Consider the following 16882-nt stretch of genomic DNA (forward strand, 5'->3'; position numbering starts at 1 on the left):
AATGGGCTGAAACCGAAATGGTGCTATGGACCGAAGCAGCCAGTAAAGCGGGGGAAGAGGAGGCAGATACATTGACGGCTTTGAAGCACTTAGTGGCTATATTGGTCGGGTCGACCCAGATATGTTCAAGCGAGGACGATAGCTCCCAGGGGACAGAAGAGGGAATACCCCAAGAGGAGATAATGGCGGAAGGCGGTATGGAGTAAGCTCGAGTTAAGAGGACGAGGGTAAAGGGTAGGCAGCGGTTATAACGTAACGAGAAGCATAATATTCAATAATGTATGACATGCACCGGTAAGCTTTCTTGTTTGTATGTTGTTTGGTTGTTGTTAAAAAACAAAACAATAAAATTGTTTTAAAAAAAAGTTTGGTCCAGACTGTGCGAAGGGTCAGAGAGTACTTGCATCACTTACCGGTGGCCCCTGGCACAACCGATCACTTTGACGCACGAATATCCCTTAAAAGGTATTCGATCTTGGCTGGGTTAGCCCGTGCTCCCTAGCCACTCCCTTTTAAAAACTGCTCTGCCGTCAAGGGCAGATCCTACTCGAATAGTGGGAGCCAATTCTTCACCTCAAGGCTCTTCCTGACTTGCTACAGCCACCCCAAAAGACTTGCTTTCTGCTTTACCTGCGCAATCGTGCATTTTTACGTACAACTGTACTGTTGAGCACAAGGATCCCCACTTCTTAGGGCTGGACTTGAAAGTTAGGGAATGACTCAGAAGAATTGGCTTATGCTCCTAGTGTGTTAACTCAACTCTTTCTTTACAGGTTGTGGATGTGATTTACTGCTATTTCACATTAGGAAACATAAGGTATATATTATCTCGTATAAGGATTTTGTGTGATAACTGTTTTCCCATGACTAAAGTTACTTGTGGCTATTGGGCTGACCAACAATAAATGTATATTTTTCATATACACTTGTCTAAGAGTAATTTGCGTTTTTTTTATTGTGTGCGCTCATTGTGGGCTTCCGATCACTCTCACCCCCTGCCATGCTGCCTAGATTGATCTGGCTTGTCCAGAAGGTTCCCCTGTTCCACTAAACGGAGGGTGACCTCCTAAACTTCTGCCCACCAGGTCAGAGTTTAGAAATCCATCTTAACAGCTTGGAGCGCTGGCTTGTACCAGCGGTTCAAGCCTGCGCTCCAAGCCAGCTGATTGGCTGACTCACCCGCCCAGGGTGCTAATGCTCCCTGGCTTGGCACAGTGCTCAGTGACATAAATATGGAGCTCTGCCTCATACCAGTAAATAACTCTGATATCTTTAAGGAGGAACGAGACACATATAGTGCTGACTGGCATCAGTGTGGCTTTTTGTGTCATCAGGGTAGAAATCCGAGACATGAGTGTCGATACAGTTTTTATAGTAAACCACTAACCAACTTTACCAATCTTCAAAAGCTAACGCATGAGAATTACTTGAATCTACAGCTCCAGATAAAAAATTCTGGAAAGAGTATGGTATACTCGTTTTTGGAATTTGAGTGTTAACAGATTTTATAGGGGCAACATTGATCTCATTCCTGACTAGCATGTTTTTAGGCAACTAAACATATATTTAAATTAAAACATGAATAGGCATTTTTCCTGTAGCCCAAGGGTTCTTTGTACCTAGCATGTCCTGTAAATGAAAAGAAGCATTTTTATCCCACAGGATCGATAACCCTTACTCTAGACAGCACCACTGCATAGGTGATCTTCATGGAAGGTGCTGTTGTTGCCACTGGTCTGAACAGGTCACCTGAATAGTGCAGTTGGCATAATGGAATAGGCAACCGTTACACTAGGCAGCACCATAGCAGAGGTCATTTTCACAGAGGGCGCTGCTCTTGCCACTGATCTGAACACATCACTTGAGCAGTGCAGGTGTCATAAAGGGTCAGGCATATAAAATAGGAACTCTTACGCTAGGCAACATGATAGCAGAGCCCACTTCATGGAGGGTGCTGCTCTTGACACTGATATGAGCACATCGCTTGAGCGCTGCAGGTGTCATAAAGGCTCAGGCATGTGGGATAGGTTACCCTTGCACTAGACATCACCATAGCAGAGCTGCGCTTCATGGAAGGTGCTTCTCCTGTCACTGGTCTGAACACATCTTCTGAGCAGTGCAGTGGTATAAAGGCTCAGACATGTGGGATCGGTCACCCTTACACTAGACAGCACCATTGCAAAGGTGCGCTTCATGGAAGGTGCTGCTACTGTCTTTGGTCTGAACACATCTTCTGAGCAGTGCAGTTGGCATAAAGGGTCTGACATGTGGGATAGGTTACCCTTGCACTAGACAGCACCATAGCAGAGCTGCCCTTCATGGAAGGTGCTGCTACTGTCTTTGGTCTGAACACATCTTCTGAGCAGTGCAGTTGGCATAAAGGGTCTGACATATGGGATTGGTAACCCTTGCACTAGACAGCACCACAGCATAGCTGCACTTCATGGAAGGTGCCGCTCCTGCCACTGGTCTGAACACATCTTCTGAGCAGTGCAGTTGGCATAATGGGTCAGACATGTGGGATAGGTGACCTTTACGCTAGATAGCACCATTGCAGAGGTGTTCTTAATGGATGGTGCTGCTCCTGCCTCTGGTCTGAACACATCTTCTGAGCAGTGCAGTTCGCATAAAGGGTCAGACATATGGGATAGGTTAGCCTTGCACTAGGCAGCACCATTGCAGAGGCGTTCTTCATGGACGGTGCTGCTCCTGCCTCTGGTCTGAACACATCTTCTGAGCAGTGCAGTTGGCATAAAGGGTCAGACATATGGGATAGGTCACCCTTACAGTAGGCAGCGCCATTGCAGCAATGCTCTTCGTGTTGTGTTATATTTACCACCCGCAAGCGAATGGTTTGTAGAAAAAATAAATGGGCGCCTCAAGAGTAGGTTATCCAAACTGTGTAACTCCCTAAAGAAAAACTGGGGTACTGGCTGCCTCTGGCACTGTTCCAGCTGCGCACCCAACCCAGCAAGGACCACCACCTGTCCCCCCATGAAATTGTTATAGCAAGGAATGGTTATTTGAAGCAGTTAGTGTCTTTTGGTCCCACTTTGCATTTCCTGTTGTCTGGTGGGAAGAGCTTCAATTGAATTGTGCGTGCCTGAAAGGTGCCCTTTATCCTACATAGTGCAAGGTGAATGAGACATTGGGCCTCATTACGGGTTTAGCGGTGGCCGTGCCTGTAACAAAGGTACGGCTGCCGCCAAACCCATCATTTTACCGGCTCCCGCGAATAGTCAATTACCGGGTCGTGCTGAGTTCGGCGACCCGGTATTTGCCCATTCGCTGGTGCCGGCAATAAGGGACTCCCCATTCCCATTCGGCCCTATAGGGCCGAATGGGAATGGGGAGCTCGGATGCACCGGCACTGTTCATAACGGTGCCGGTGCATCCACAAGTTGTGTTCGCGGGTGCCGCACCAGGTCAGACCTGCCGGGCAGATCGAGACCCGCAAGCAGAACTCGTAGTATGGCGGTACGGTGACAACGGTGCCTGTAAGCTTACCGGCACCGTTGACACCGTACCGCCAGGGTCATAATGAGGCCTATTGTGATTCTACTAAGGGTACCTCTTGGGCTATTAAAACTTTGGGCACCCCAGATGCATGCAGTATTAAGGAACACAGGTAGCAACTCCCATTGGTCGTTCACCTTCCCATGGCACTCATATCCGAGTACCAGCTGTTAGATTGCCCAGGATGGCAAAGGACCTCCACTTTATCTAATCCTAAGCCATGGAAGGCATCATATTTATACTGGCATGTTTGCCTTTCCTTCTACTATTATGCAAGAAAGATTGTCACTTCCCAGCCAAGCTTCTACATAATCTATCATTGTTATATAGTGATCATTGTGCATGTTGTACCAGCTGGACCATTAAGCTACTGCACAGTGTTGGTGGTGGTAGACATTATAGGTTTTAAATATGTATTGGGGAAATATTAGCATTTACATTCACTTGTTGATATACCATTGTGGGGTAGAAGGAACTTTCTTTCGCATTGGGAACTGGGGTTAGTAATTTTTCAGACATTGAGGTAGACATCATATTAGGTTGTGAGGCAAATTACTGCACTGTAAACATTGTTGGGGGTGCTAACGTAATATTTGGTGCATCTGGTCTACCTTCAGTCACATTGTCACTGATCATCAGAACATCTGAGGTTATTTTCGTTGCATTTTTATGTAAACGTGTTAAATTTAAAGATGTATTGCTGTTCCATATCCATTTGACCCCCTTATTTTATATGGTACCCCCAGATAAAAGATGCTCCCCAATAAATCCCCAAAATAAACATTAATAAAGTGAAAAGTATAGCACTAAAGTACAATCCACAGTGGTAACTATATGCTCGGGTTGGATTTATCCTATTTTTACTGCTATCTAGATGTACAGTTTCGTTGAGTAGGGTCAGTTCCAACATCGTTGCACCCATAGAAAGGGATAAAACGGGGTGGGCATTAATAGAAATTTAGATATGACAAAAGGAATACAGTGAGGGAGAGCGAGAGTCTTATAGCATTTTATAGTTTTAACATCAGCGTAAATTATCCTTATTAAAAAATCCAGGCATCAGCAAAATATTCACTTATGGCCACTTCCTAAGGTACAGTGGCAGTTGTTTGGCTTTCAATCTGAGTCTTTGAGGCCACGTTACTCTGTGCTTTTCAGATATCTGAGAGATGGATCCAATACTGCAGCCCCTTCACTTTCACAGCGAGCGGATGCAGTATATCATCTCATACGGACCATGGAACCATGGTGCGTTCCATTTATGGAGGAAGCTTTGTACGTAAGCCAACTCCCCTGGCACCAAAGTTTGTACGGAGCTGTCTTCAGCTGGACCCTCTGTAGTTGTTACACTTTCTGCTGTGTACGGGGGTGCAATTTATTTTGATATGCATTTTATGGCATGTGTGAGTTGTGTGAGGTATTTCTTAAAGTCTTTCCCCAATACTGTGGCTGTTTTATGAGCATCAGAGGCCCTCCTCACTGGTGACAATGGCGCTTGCATGCGTTGACCAGTAACAATTTCATGGGGGGACAGATGGTGGTCCTTGCTGGTTTGTGTGCGCAGCTGGAACAGTTCTAGCGGCAGGCAGTACCCCCAGTTTTTCTTTAGGGATTTACACAGTTTGGATAACCTACTCTTGAGGAGGCCATTTATTTTCTCTACCAGCCATTTGCTTGCGGGTGGTAAATATAACACATTTTGGGCCTCATTACGACCCAGGCGTTAAGGGTTGACGCCGTTGTTAACCCTTAACGCCAATTCTGATTTTGACGGCTGCTCTTAGCAGCCGTTAAAATCCATGGCGCTAACCTGCCATGATGCTAATTACGCCACCGTAATTTACGGTGGCGTAATTAGTGCCTTCCCCACTCCCATTATGCCATATGGGGCAAAAATGGGAATGGGGAAGGGAAAATGGGAAATGGGGATTTACCGCCCCACTCACCTTGGAATGGGGCAGTAAATCCGCCATCCACCATGGTGTAAACATAGTTTACACCATGGTGGTAAAGTTGGCGCAATTAGCGCCTGGGTCGTAATGACCCCCTTTGTGTTTTATCCCCAGCAGTAACGTGACTTCTTTGAATAGCTCGTTGAAGAAATGGGTTCCATTGTCCGATCGTATGACCTCAGATACTCCCCATCGGTATCCCCCTCTCTCACGAGGAACTTTGCCGCGCACTTTGTGTCTGGTTGGGTACAGGGCCCTGCCTCCACCCATCGAGAGAAGGGACACACCACCACAATCAAATATCTTGCCCCATTACATCTTTCTCCCATGTCTGCGTAATCAATGTGCAGCTCATGAAAGGGACCCACAGGGTGGGGCAGCATGCCATTTTAAACTGTATTTATTGTTAAGCTTGGCAGTGCAACATTGGAAACATTGGAAACAAGCAGTACATGGATGAGTGAGTATACATATGGTGTACAAATAAGATTGCCAGTCATTCAAGAGCGACTGAACATCATTAAAGGTGCTCAGGGAGAAGTTTAGCAGTACAAGTGTCATGAAATGAGCAATACATACAGACTAAACAACTTTGGGAGAAGTGTATGTTGGTTCGCCGGTCTCATCTCTGGAATTGGTGGACAAGGAAGAGATGCATGAACGGAAAGGGCCCCAAATGTTCCTTGGTCTACATCTTGTCAGTTGTAGCAGTAGCCAGAACTCCTCTGTGTCGGAAGCCCATGTGACAGCACAGAGCCATTGGTCGTGTGTAGGGGATCTAGACCGAAGCCATAGTATGAGGATGCAATGGGTAGCAAAGAGCAGGCCAAGGCTTGCCAATCTCTTGAAGTCACGGTTTAATGTGGGGAGTTTGTAGAAGAGACATGTCAGAGGGGACGGGGTGATAGCATACTCTACTATTTCTGAGAGGGATGTGCATACTTCAGCCCAGAATGGGGTAAGTTGGTAAGCTGCGGGCACGACCACAGCATGTGTATATAATCTGCATTGTCAGCATAATATCTTGGGCATAAGGGTGGGTGGTCCCGTGACATACGGTGTAGTCTGATCGGTGTGTGATGGAACCTGTGTAGAATCTTAAATTGAATTAGTTTGAAAGGTGAGTTAAATGAGATGACATGCGTGCAGGCTCAAATGTATTCCCAGCGCTGATCAGATATCTCGATTCCCAGATCCCTGGCCCAAGAGTCCCTGAGTTTGCTGAGCTGGAAAACTCTGGAAAGTGGTGTATAGCCTGGAGACCTTACCCTTGAGAGTTGCAGTGTTTAGTATTTCTGATAGTATTTGGTTGTCCTGTGGGAGTAAAGGGAAATCAAGGATTCTGATCTTTATTGTGCATCACAGGCTCACGTAGTGTAGCCAGCGAGAAGCTCTACCCGTAGGGATCCCGGTAGAATTGCCCATTCAATGAAGGCACCCTGTACAAATATGTCCCGGTTAGCACTCAGTCCGGCTTCTGCCCAGCGGTCCACTGTTGCAGTATCTACCCGGGGGGAATCAGGTAATACGTTCCAAAGGGGAAAATCACTATGGAATGGTCATGTATCGCAAGTTTGTTTCCACATCTTGGTTAAAGCTAGGGCTGTGGTGCCGACAGAATCAGAGGATTCAAATCTGGTATCACAGGGGGGGGACTATGGAACAGATATTGTAGCCGTCTGCAGCGAGGCACTCCAGTTTAAAATGAAGAGGAAGGGTCAGTAGACGTAAACCAAAATTATGATAAATGGGCTTGGGCAGCTATCCAGTATCCCTCGCAGTTGGTAGCTCTGAGTCCCCCCTTTGTTACTGGGGCACTTAGTGTTGCCAGTTTTAACCGGACCGCGCCAGTGTGCCACAGGAAAGCATTGACGGTTCGAGTGAGTGTTGCAAAGACTTCTCGGCCCGGCCACATTGGGACATTTCGAAATCTGTACAGTAGTTGTGGCAGTACCTCCATTTTGAGGATGGCAATCCTGCCAGCTAGTGTAATCGGCAGTTTTGTCCAACCCACACATTTCGGGATGAGGTTGGCTAGATATTTAGCAAAGTTCACATCATGCAGTATAGCTGGGTCTCGAGTGACAACTACGCCCAAGTAGGTGATTCCAGTCTGCGGCCATGCAAATCCCTGGAGATTCGAGGGATGGGTGGTGGCCTCGGTCAGCGGGAACAGTACGAATTTGGTGCAGTTCACTTGGAGGCCCAACAGTTCACCAAACCGAAAAACGTCCTCCAGTATTGGGGAGAGGTTAAGCTCAGGTTGGTGGATAAAAAGAAGGGCATTGTCCGCATACAGCAAGATGATCTCGGGCGGCACTGTCAATCGTATGCCTCTGTGTGCATGCCGCTGGCGTATCCTATCAGCCAGTGGTTCAATGGCCAGGGCAAAGACTGGTGGCGAGAAGGGGCAGCCCTGTCTTGTGCCTCTTACTATCGAGAATTCGGTGGAACCCAGGTCATCAGTGCAGACTCTAGCAATGGGGGAGGAGTATGACAGTTTAACCCAAGTTCTGAAGTGCGGGCTGAAATTGTATTTCTCAAGTACCTGCCATAGCTATCCCCACGAGACAGAATCGAAGGCCTTCTGCATATCTAGAGTCGCTGCAACTGCTTGAGTGTCAGGATTGATGCAAATTAGTATGTTAAATAATCAACGTAAATTGAAGGAAGTAGAACGGCCTGGAATGAAGCCTGATTGGTCCGGGTGTATAATGTAACGCATATATGGGGCCAGTCGCAGGGCTAACACTTTAGCGTAAATCTTTACGTCACAGTTGATAAGCGAAAGAGGGAGGTAGGACTGCACTGTGTGGGAGGTTTGCCCGGCTTAGGTAATACAGTTATTATTGCTTCCCGGAGGGAGGGGCAGGGTACCTGCCAGACATGCCTTGTTCCATAGGGGCAGTAGTGGCGGGACAAGGCAGGGTTTATAATGCTTATAAAACTCGTTCTAGAATCCATCAGATTCCGGGACCTTTCCAGAAGAGTATCGACCAACACTAAACTTGATTCCGCTGAACTACTATCAGTCAAACTTGCACTAACACTGAATCAAACTGCCACCCTTCACCTAATCTACAGGCCCCGAGGCCCCGCACCCTCCTTTGTCAGAGAAATCTCTACACTCCTCCTTGACAATGCTAAAACCAACTCACAAATTATTATTCTTGGAGACCTCAACCTAGGACTTGGCGACCCCAAAGATCTTACAGCATTAGACCTGGAAAACGCCCTCTCGAACTCTGGCTTCACCGTGCATATCCAAGAGCCCACACACTCCGAAGGCAGGACCCTTTATTGGCTAGCCACCTCTAACTGCAACATTAATGTTCTTGCCAATACCCCTTACCTATGGTCAGACCACCACATTATCACCTTTAACATTGAAGCTTTCCCCTGCATCCCGTCCTTGATAACGCCTGCGCTCCTGACCAGAAACAAAAAGGACAAAACCACTGAGAAACTTCTCCCCCTACTACTCCCTTCGCTCAAAGCCGCCACCGACTCCAGCAATGACCCTACTACCCTAGCTGACATCTACAACTGCGGCATGCTCACAGCTATAGATGTTATTGCCCCTATCAAACTGAGGAAGGCCAAACCACGGGCACACCTTAACTCTTGTTTCAACCACAGTTAAGAGTACTCCGTAAAACCAAACGCTGTGCCGAAAATCATTGGAAAATCACCCTTCTGACGCGCACAAAGACAGTTTCTTCTTGGCATCACTTACCTATAAAACAGCCATCATAGAGGCGAAAAAGGAGTCCCTCAATAATCACATCCTGCAAGCGGACTCCAACTCCAAGGAACTCTTTAAGATCCTAAAAGAGCTTGAAACGCCCGTCACCCCTCCTGACACCTGCATTAAAGACAGCACATGGTGTGCCAATATTCAGGCTGCGCTACTGAACAAAATTACCACGCTTCAATCTAAAATCATAGCTAAACAAGACAGTCTCAATCTGGACAACCACCCTCCTACCTCAGCGGGGTCTCTCTCCCTTGACTCGCCCAATCTCAAACGGTTTGCCTTCTCTCCACTTTCCACTGCGGAGGTGGAAAATATTATCCTGAGGATCAAACCATCCAACTGCCAGGGTGACCCCTGCCCTGCCCCAATCATCAAGGAATCGGCACACGACCTGGCCCAATTTATCACATCCTTCATTAATGCTTCCTTTAAAACAGGAACTGTCCCTGACAACCTCAAGGACGCATGGGTGATCCCCCTCCTTAAAAATCCTTCTTTGGACCCAAGCATACCAACCAACTACCGTCCTATTACTACTGTCCCGTTCCTGCAAAAAATTCTAGACCGGCCAGCATACCTGCAAATCCAAGAGTACTTGGAAACCAACAACCTTCTAGGTCTAAAACAATTGGATTCCGCCCTAAACACGGAACTGAGACAGCCCTACTAGACTTAAAAACTCAAATCGAAGTTCTAAAGGGCAACGGCAAATTGGCCTTGTTACTTCTACTCGACCTATCCGCGGCATTCGATTTACTCAATCACCAAATCCTATGCAAGTATTTGTACTCTGCCACCCACTTCTCTCCGGCAGCTACGGCCTGGATCAAATCATTTTTGAGTAATAGATCCATGCGGGTCTTCTCTCAATCTGCAGCCGCAGGTCCCTCCCCCATTCACTGCGGCGTACCCCAGGGCTCTTGCGTGTCGCCAACTCTCTATAATGTTTTTACAAAACCGCTCTTTGATATACTTGACTATCTGGGTGTCTCCTATACGAATTACGCGGACGACACCCAGATACTCATTCCGATCACTGGAGACTACGTGGTTGACACCAAGGCCCTGAATGATGTCTATCTGGTCATCCAAGCTTGGATGGCACAACACCAATTATGCCTTAACGATGACAAGACTGCCCTCCTCATCTTGGGCACTACACAACGCCTCAGTAAACTTGAACCGTCTTACCAATCGTTTATCATCGATGGCAACATCATCCAAGTCTCGAAAGACACGAAACCCTTAGGCGTCTACCTTGACGCCACATTATCCCTTTCCCGACAAACAAATGCAGTCAGGTCTGCTTCAGCATACACCTGTAAACTCATTGCAGCCTGCAGGTCATTTCTGACCGCCCCCAATGCGGTTACACTGGCCAGAACCCTCATCATGGCCAAAATTGGCTATGGTAGCGCCCTCTACCTTGGAACTAGCCAAGAGAATCTGAACAAACTACAAATCGTCCAGAACAACGCCATCAGAGCGGCGCTAAACATCCCGCAAATCCACCACATTTCGGAATCCAGATCCAATCTACACTGGCTACCTGTCGGACAAAGAATATCACTGAAAGCCCTAGGCCTGACCCACAAATGCCTAGCCAACCAAGCCCCCTTATATCTCTGCAGCCGGCTATCCCGCCATGCGCCTACCTGCCCTCAATGAACCACCCAGACCCACTGCCTAACTATCCTGAGATTCAAACTACAAAAGGCGGGTGGATCAAGCTTCCCCGTCTTAGCCTCCAAGCTTTGGAATGCACTCCCCCTCTCCATCAGATTAGAAGAATGTTTTAGTGCCTTCAAGGCCAAAACGAAAGCTTGGCTCCTCACTCAGAGTTCAAACCCTGACCTCATATGTACTTTACTTGGGAGTCTTGCCCTAGTATAGTGTCAGATCTAACCTCTGCTTGTAAATGATGTATATTGATGTATGTTCTGAATTTGTGCACTGTAGCTACTATTAACTATATGTATGCCTTATGTAACCATGTATAAGTTGCGCCTTGATGCCTCCGGGCCGGACGGTGCGCGTTACAAATAAAACAAATACAAATAAAAATAGAAGCCTGCAGGTCTATGACGTTGGATATTTCTTCAGATGTAATCGGGACATCGCGGGCATCTCTGGTCTCCGAGGAGAGAACTGAGTAGAAGGCTATCTAAGAACGTTCCTATGTCAGTTTCACTGGCTGTGTCAGTATTGGAATAGAGTTTCTCATAGAAAGAGCAGAATTCAGCGTTAACTTCTTGCGATGATAGAGCCAGAGTGCCATTAGCTCTCTCTATCGCCGGGATATGTGATGTACCCCTCTCAAGTTGAATCAACCTAGCGAGAACCCGACCAGGGTGCTCGCACTTCCCGTATCTACGTGCAGCTTTGGGGGAATCTAGGAATTCCCACTCCCATTCATCATGGATGTGAAACACATCTAGTTCGGTGCCTATATCTGCAAGTGTGGCAGTTGATTGGGTGGAGGCATATTGAGTCTCAAGGAGGGCGAGTCTTGTTTCACTTTTAGTGATGTCCCTTCTGATAGTTCTGAAAATCCCTGCCTCCTTAGAGATCGCCATACCCCTAATATAAAGCTTAAACACCTTCCATAGGGTCGCCTGAGAGTAAACAGTGCCAGTGTTTAGAGTGAAGAAGTCGTCTTTGTTAGTATCTAATTCGGTTTCAAAGGCAAGATCTAACAGGGACTGTCGTATAAGTCTCCACAATCAGGTCTTAGGTTCATCTGTGGTCCATCTCAGGGAGATTGTCACTGGGGAATGGTCCAAAAATGTCCTGGGGAGGATAGACATATAGGTGACGGTCCTGAATAGGGTATTCGTAAGAAGCCATAGGTCAATGCGAGAGTGGGATTCATGCACTGAAGAATAGATGGAGAACATCCGAGAGTCAGGGGTGAAGCAGTCGCCATGGATCGGTAAGTTCGAATTGGGCTTGCAGATCTATAATAGTTTTAGCTGCCTTGGACAGTTGACGGGGTTTGGAGCCTGATCTGTCATAGTGAACATCCAGAATGATATTAAAATCCCTCCCCCCAAAGTATTGGAATAAGCAGGAATCCAGATAGCAGTGAGGAAAGATATATATAAAAGTTGGGAACATCGATGTTAGGGCCATATATATTCAGCAATATGATTTCCCTGCCCTATAAGGTCCTAAAAAGCAAGACGTAGCACTCTGCGTGGTCTATGTGTGTTATCTTCTGTGGAAATTGGAGCCTTTTATGAATAAGAGTCATGACACCGTGGTTTTGGGTAGAGTAGACAGTATAATACTGATGGGAGCCGCAGGGTTTTGCAAGTCCCTCACATACACCTGTAAGGGCGTGTGTTTCCTGTAGGAAAAGCAGCTTAGTCTGATGCCGTTCAATATAGAGTTGCAGTTTTCAAATGTTTGCCTAATTACCCAGACCCCTGACATTCCAGCACATGCATTTAATACAGTCAGCGATGGTCGCATCAGTAATACAACACTATAACACTGGTATCGGCCAGGAATTACAGTGTAGTGTCCTGGCCCGTAAACATAGGGTAGTGGTCTCACTAATCTCGTTGAGTCGAATAAGGAGATTCGATTTCCAGCTGCTTGCCAAGCATTTTTCCGACTATAACTCCCTTCCCTCCCTCCCCCACCCACACCCCTCTCCCAATCAGAGAAATGGTACCCGAACATAACTTAACCCCATACATAACCAGTGGCGACATTGCCTGGGGGGCCTAGCTCAACTTGAGCGGCAACACGACCGTACTCGGATATTGGCAAGACATGGTGTGGTGCATAGTATAACAATAATACAATAAACGTGACAAGAAGGGTCGAATGTTTGTGTTAGGGCCGGTTGTCTGAGGAGCCTCCATTAGTAGAGGGCCAACATCCAGGGAACACTCCGGGTCCCGACCAGCAGGGAGAGCTTAACAAACAACAATGAACACGTTTAAGGCTGCTCCTGGGAGCTATTTCAGGGGTTGATCACCCAGGGAAGTGCTCCTCAATGAACTTGGACACCTGGTGGAGAAAAAAACTTGGTTTGAGTGTTCAATCCTAGGTTGAGCAGGATACAGCATTGAGTATTTGACTCCCAAGTCACACAGTTTCTTCTTGATGGATAGGAAGGTCTTCCGTTCTTGCTGGATGGCCATGAAGAAGTCCGGGTAGAGGTGGCCCCTGGAGGATCGCAAGAAGAGGTCGCCTTTGGCCCTCACAGTGCGCAGCAGGGTGTCCCTGTCGTGGTAGTTCAACACCCTCGCTATGATGGGGCGGGGAGGGGCCCCCGGCCTGGGTTTCGCTGCCAAGGATCGATGGGCCCTCTCGATGGTGAATTGTGGAGACAGTTTCGGGGAATCCAGTAGAGTTAGCAGTGTTTGCTCTATATAGGCCTCAATGGAACCCTCTATGTTGTCTTCCTAGATACCGATAATGCGAATATTGTTAAGCCTAGAGCGTGATTCAAGATCCCAATTTTTCTTGCTGATCTCTTGGACCCGTCAGGACAGAGCATTCTTTTCGGATCGGAGGGTTCCGCTATCATCTTCAGCAGTACCCTCCCGGTTTTCCACCTCCGTCACTCGAGCATCTGTCTTCTCCATGTGAGCCTTAATTGAACATATAGTCCCACTCATGTTGTCTAACTTTGAGTGGAGGGCAGTGAACCCCTCATGCATATGTTCAAACATTTTCAATGATTCTGGGGTGTCAGGGGGTGTAGACATGGATGCCTCTTGTTCTGGCTGTGGCTCGCATAATTTCTGTGCTGTCTTTGTATGCATGTTGATGGAGCACTGTTTTTTTGTTTGCCCCCTTAGTCATGGTGTCAGGAGGTATGCGTATGATAGAGTGGTTCGACTCGGGGAGCCACTTGCCCAGGTATGGGTTATTATGGTCTGTGTGTGTGCCCCTCGAGGACTGCTGGCCAGGCTCAGACCAAGTTGCGATGCGATACAGAGGGGGGGAGCCACCCTTCTTAGGCTCTTCAGGATAGGTCAGTTTTGCATCTAGGTCCGAACCCACGGGGGTCAATTAATGAAGGCCGGTGCTGTGATCGGGAACAGGGGGTCCCCTTTATGTTGGATGAGTCTTTGCGGTGGCAGGTTTAGGGACCACCCCATGGTACACACTGTTCTGGAACCGAGCAGGTTTAATGATGCCAAGGGGGGCAGCCTGGGGTCAGGTGAGTTGTCCAGTTTCCTTTGGATGGGCAGTGGCCTCCCACGTAGTCTTGGGGGTTTGGACGTGTGACAGAGGGGCCCCCACCATTAGAGGCTATCCCAGTATCATGAGTATGTCTCTGTATGACATGGTATCTGTTGGTTAAAGCCTTTATTAGCTGTATGCGGGGGCTGGAATACAGTTTGCTTAAGCACGGAATCTGTGGGTAGCGGGTATGCGGGCCACATTGATCAGGTAAACTCTGTATTGACAGTGTCTAGATTGCACAAATACTGCGCGGGGCCGCGAGGGCCAGTCCAGCACCACCCAGTGATGGTAAATCCAGAGGCCACACTCCACACTCTCCAAGTGTTAGCTCAGGGCTGGGCGGGATCAATAGATGTTCAGTAGGGTTTGTGGAAGGGAAGATCCCAGAAAGGGAAGCCACGCAGGCCTCCCCTGACACCAGCAAGCCATAGACGTTCCAGGTGTGTAGCATGGAGACCCCCGTATTCGAGATCCGCAGACTGTGGGCAGGTGGGTCCAGAGTGGGCAGCGGAACAGCAAGTTGACAGTGTTGAGGCCAAAGGAGTGGTGCGTGGGGCAGGGAGAGCCAGTCCAGCACCCCCCCGCCAAGATGATCGCAGATGTCGCTATCCATACCCTGCAGACGTTAGCTGCGCGGAAGTAGAGGTAGGGTGCTACATGTGGTGGCCCAGCATGTCGCATTGCAGGTGGGGGCCCCACGCACCATATGTCCTGATGTAGAGAGCCGCACCGCCCTCTGCGTGATGTCCCCACGTGGGTCAGCAGGTTCCGAGCTGCAGCTCTCAGGGTATCGGCAGGGCTGCGGGGCTCTCTGTGTCCGTCAGTGCAGAGACAGGAGGGCTGGGAAGACGCCGACCACAACACCCACAGGGATCGAGCCGCGGTCCGGGAGCGAGAGCCTGCAGACGGGAGGTCGAGATGTATTGGCAAAGTGAGGAGTGCTTGTCCCCAGGCATCTGTGCAGTAGGCCTCAGTGCAGGGGAGGTGAGGGGGCTGAGTGGGAGACCACAGCACGGGTGTGGGAAGCGGTTCAGCGTAGGGTGCAAGGCACCAATCAGTGGATGCCCCTCCCCCACCGGGTCTTCGGTGTCTCGTCTCTCGCATCTGCATGGGTCCACTCCCCCTGAAGGTGCAGCGCGACTCAATGAGGGGAGGTCCGGCCCTCAACTCCGGGTCCGTTATTACTCTGTCCCAGGACACCCACGGTGGTTGACAGCTGGACAGCGGGTGCCGCAGGGTTTCGGGAGGCAGCCAGTAGCTTCTCAGCAAAATATTTGCTGCACCACCGCAGGTTTTTGCAGCCAGGATTTTCCCCAGCACGGAGCTCACACTCAGGCGGCCTTTCTACTCAAGCGCAACAGCGCCCCCCGCCCTGCAGCATTCTTAAAGTCATCCCTGTGCTGAACACTTGCCATGTGGTGCACTGGACCACCATCTTGTTAAGGTATTCCTGGAAGTTTGGAATGAACCAATCTTCCTGGTGATCGGCATCAATGTGTTGTTTTGAACTGTGGGCTGGAAAGTGTAGTTCGAATTCGATGTATAGTAACTCAACAGGCATGACCACTTTCCCTGTTGTGCTCTGTCTCCATAGCAGATCATTGGGTGATTGGATACATCCGCATTTGAGCCATAGCGCTTGTTCTGCTGTCGGTGCTCTGCTTTGCAGTTCTATTATCTGTGCTATGGGTAGTGCATTGTAAGTGTCTGTTTTGGGAGTTTCTCCTTTGCCCTTAAAAACCCATTTGTTCAATATGGAATAACTCCTTGACCTTTCTCCTTCTCTGCTCTATTTAGGCTTCTCTATATGTGTGTCTGTCCTGTTAAGTTTCTATGTGCGCCCTGAGGCCTACGGGCATGTTGGCGCTTTATAAGAATTAAAATAAATAAATAAATAAATAAATATACATTCAGTACTCGTGGGTACTGGGAGGTATGCTGCTTCTTTGGCTGCCGTGTCTGCAGCTGCTTTCCCCAAAGATATTAATCTTGGTTCTGCATGTGTGCTTGGCATTTTGCTATCGCCACTACAGAGGGTTCTGCGAGGGCCACAATCAATTTGTTTAGCAATTCTGCATGTTGGACCGGGGACTCTTCAGCCCTCCTAAACCCCCTACTTCTCCATCTGGATAGCCCAGCCTGTACCGTCGTGGTTACATACGCTGAATCCAAATAAATTGTCATGGAGCATTCTTTTGCTGCGTGAAGTGCTTCAATTAGGGCTATGGGTTCAGCTGCTTGTGCAGAATAGTGCATGGGCAGCCATTTTTTGATTTGTGTTTCATATTCTTCTTCTTCCATTCTCACCACTGCAGCCTCTACATGTTTTTCACCTGTTTCTTGGTCAATGCAAGCTGACACATCAGCGAAGATCACTTCGTCCTCCTCTAAGGTGTTTACTCTGGCTCTTGGGATATCATCCCCTTCTCCTTCATATGTTGCATAGTCA

Source organism: Ambystoma mexicanum, chromosome 2q, assembly GCF_040938575.1.
Source record: "Ambystoma mexicanum isolate Mex_15411 chromosome 2q, UKY_AmexF1_1, whole genome shotgun sequence".
NCBI lineage: Eukaryota > Metazoa > Chordata > Amphibia > Caudata > Ambystomatidae > Ambystoma > Ambystoma mexicanum.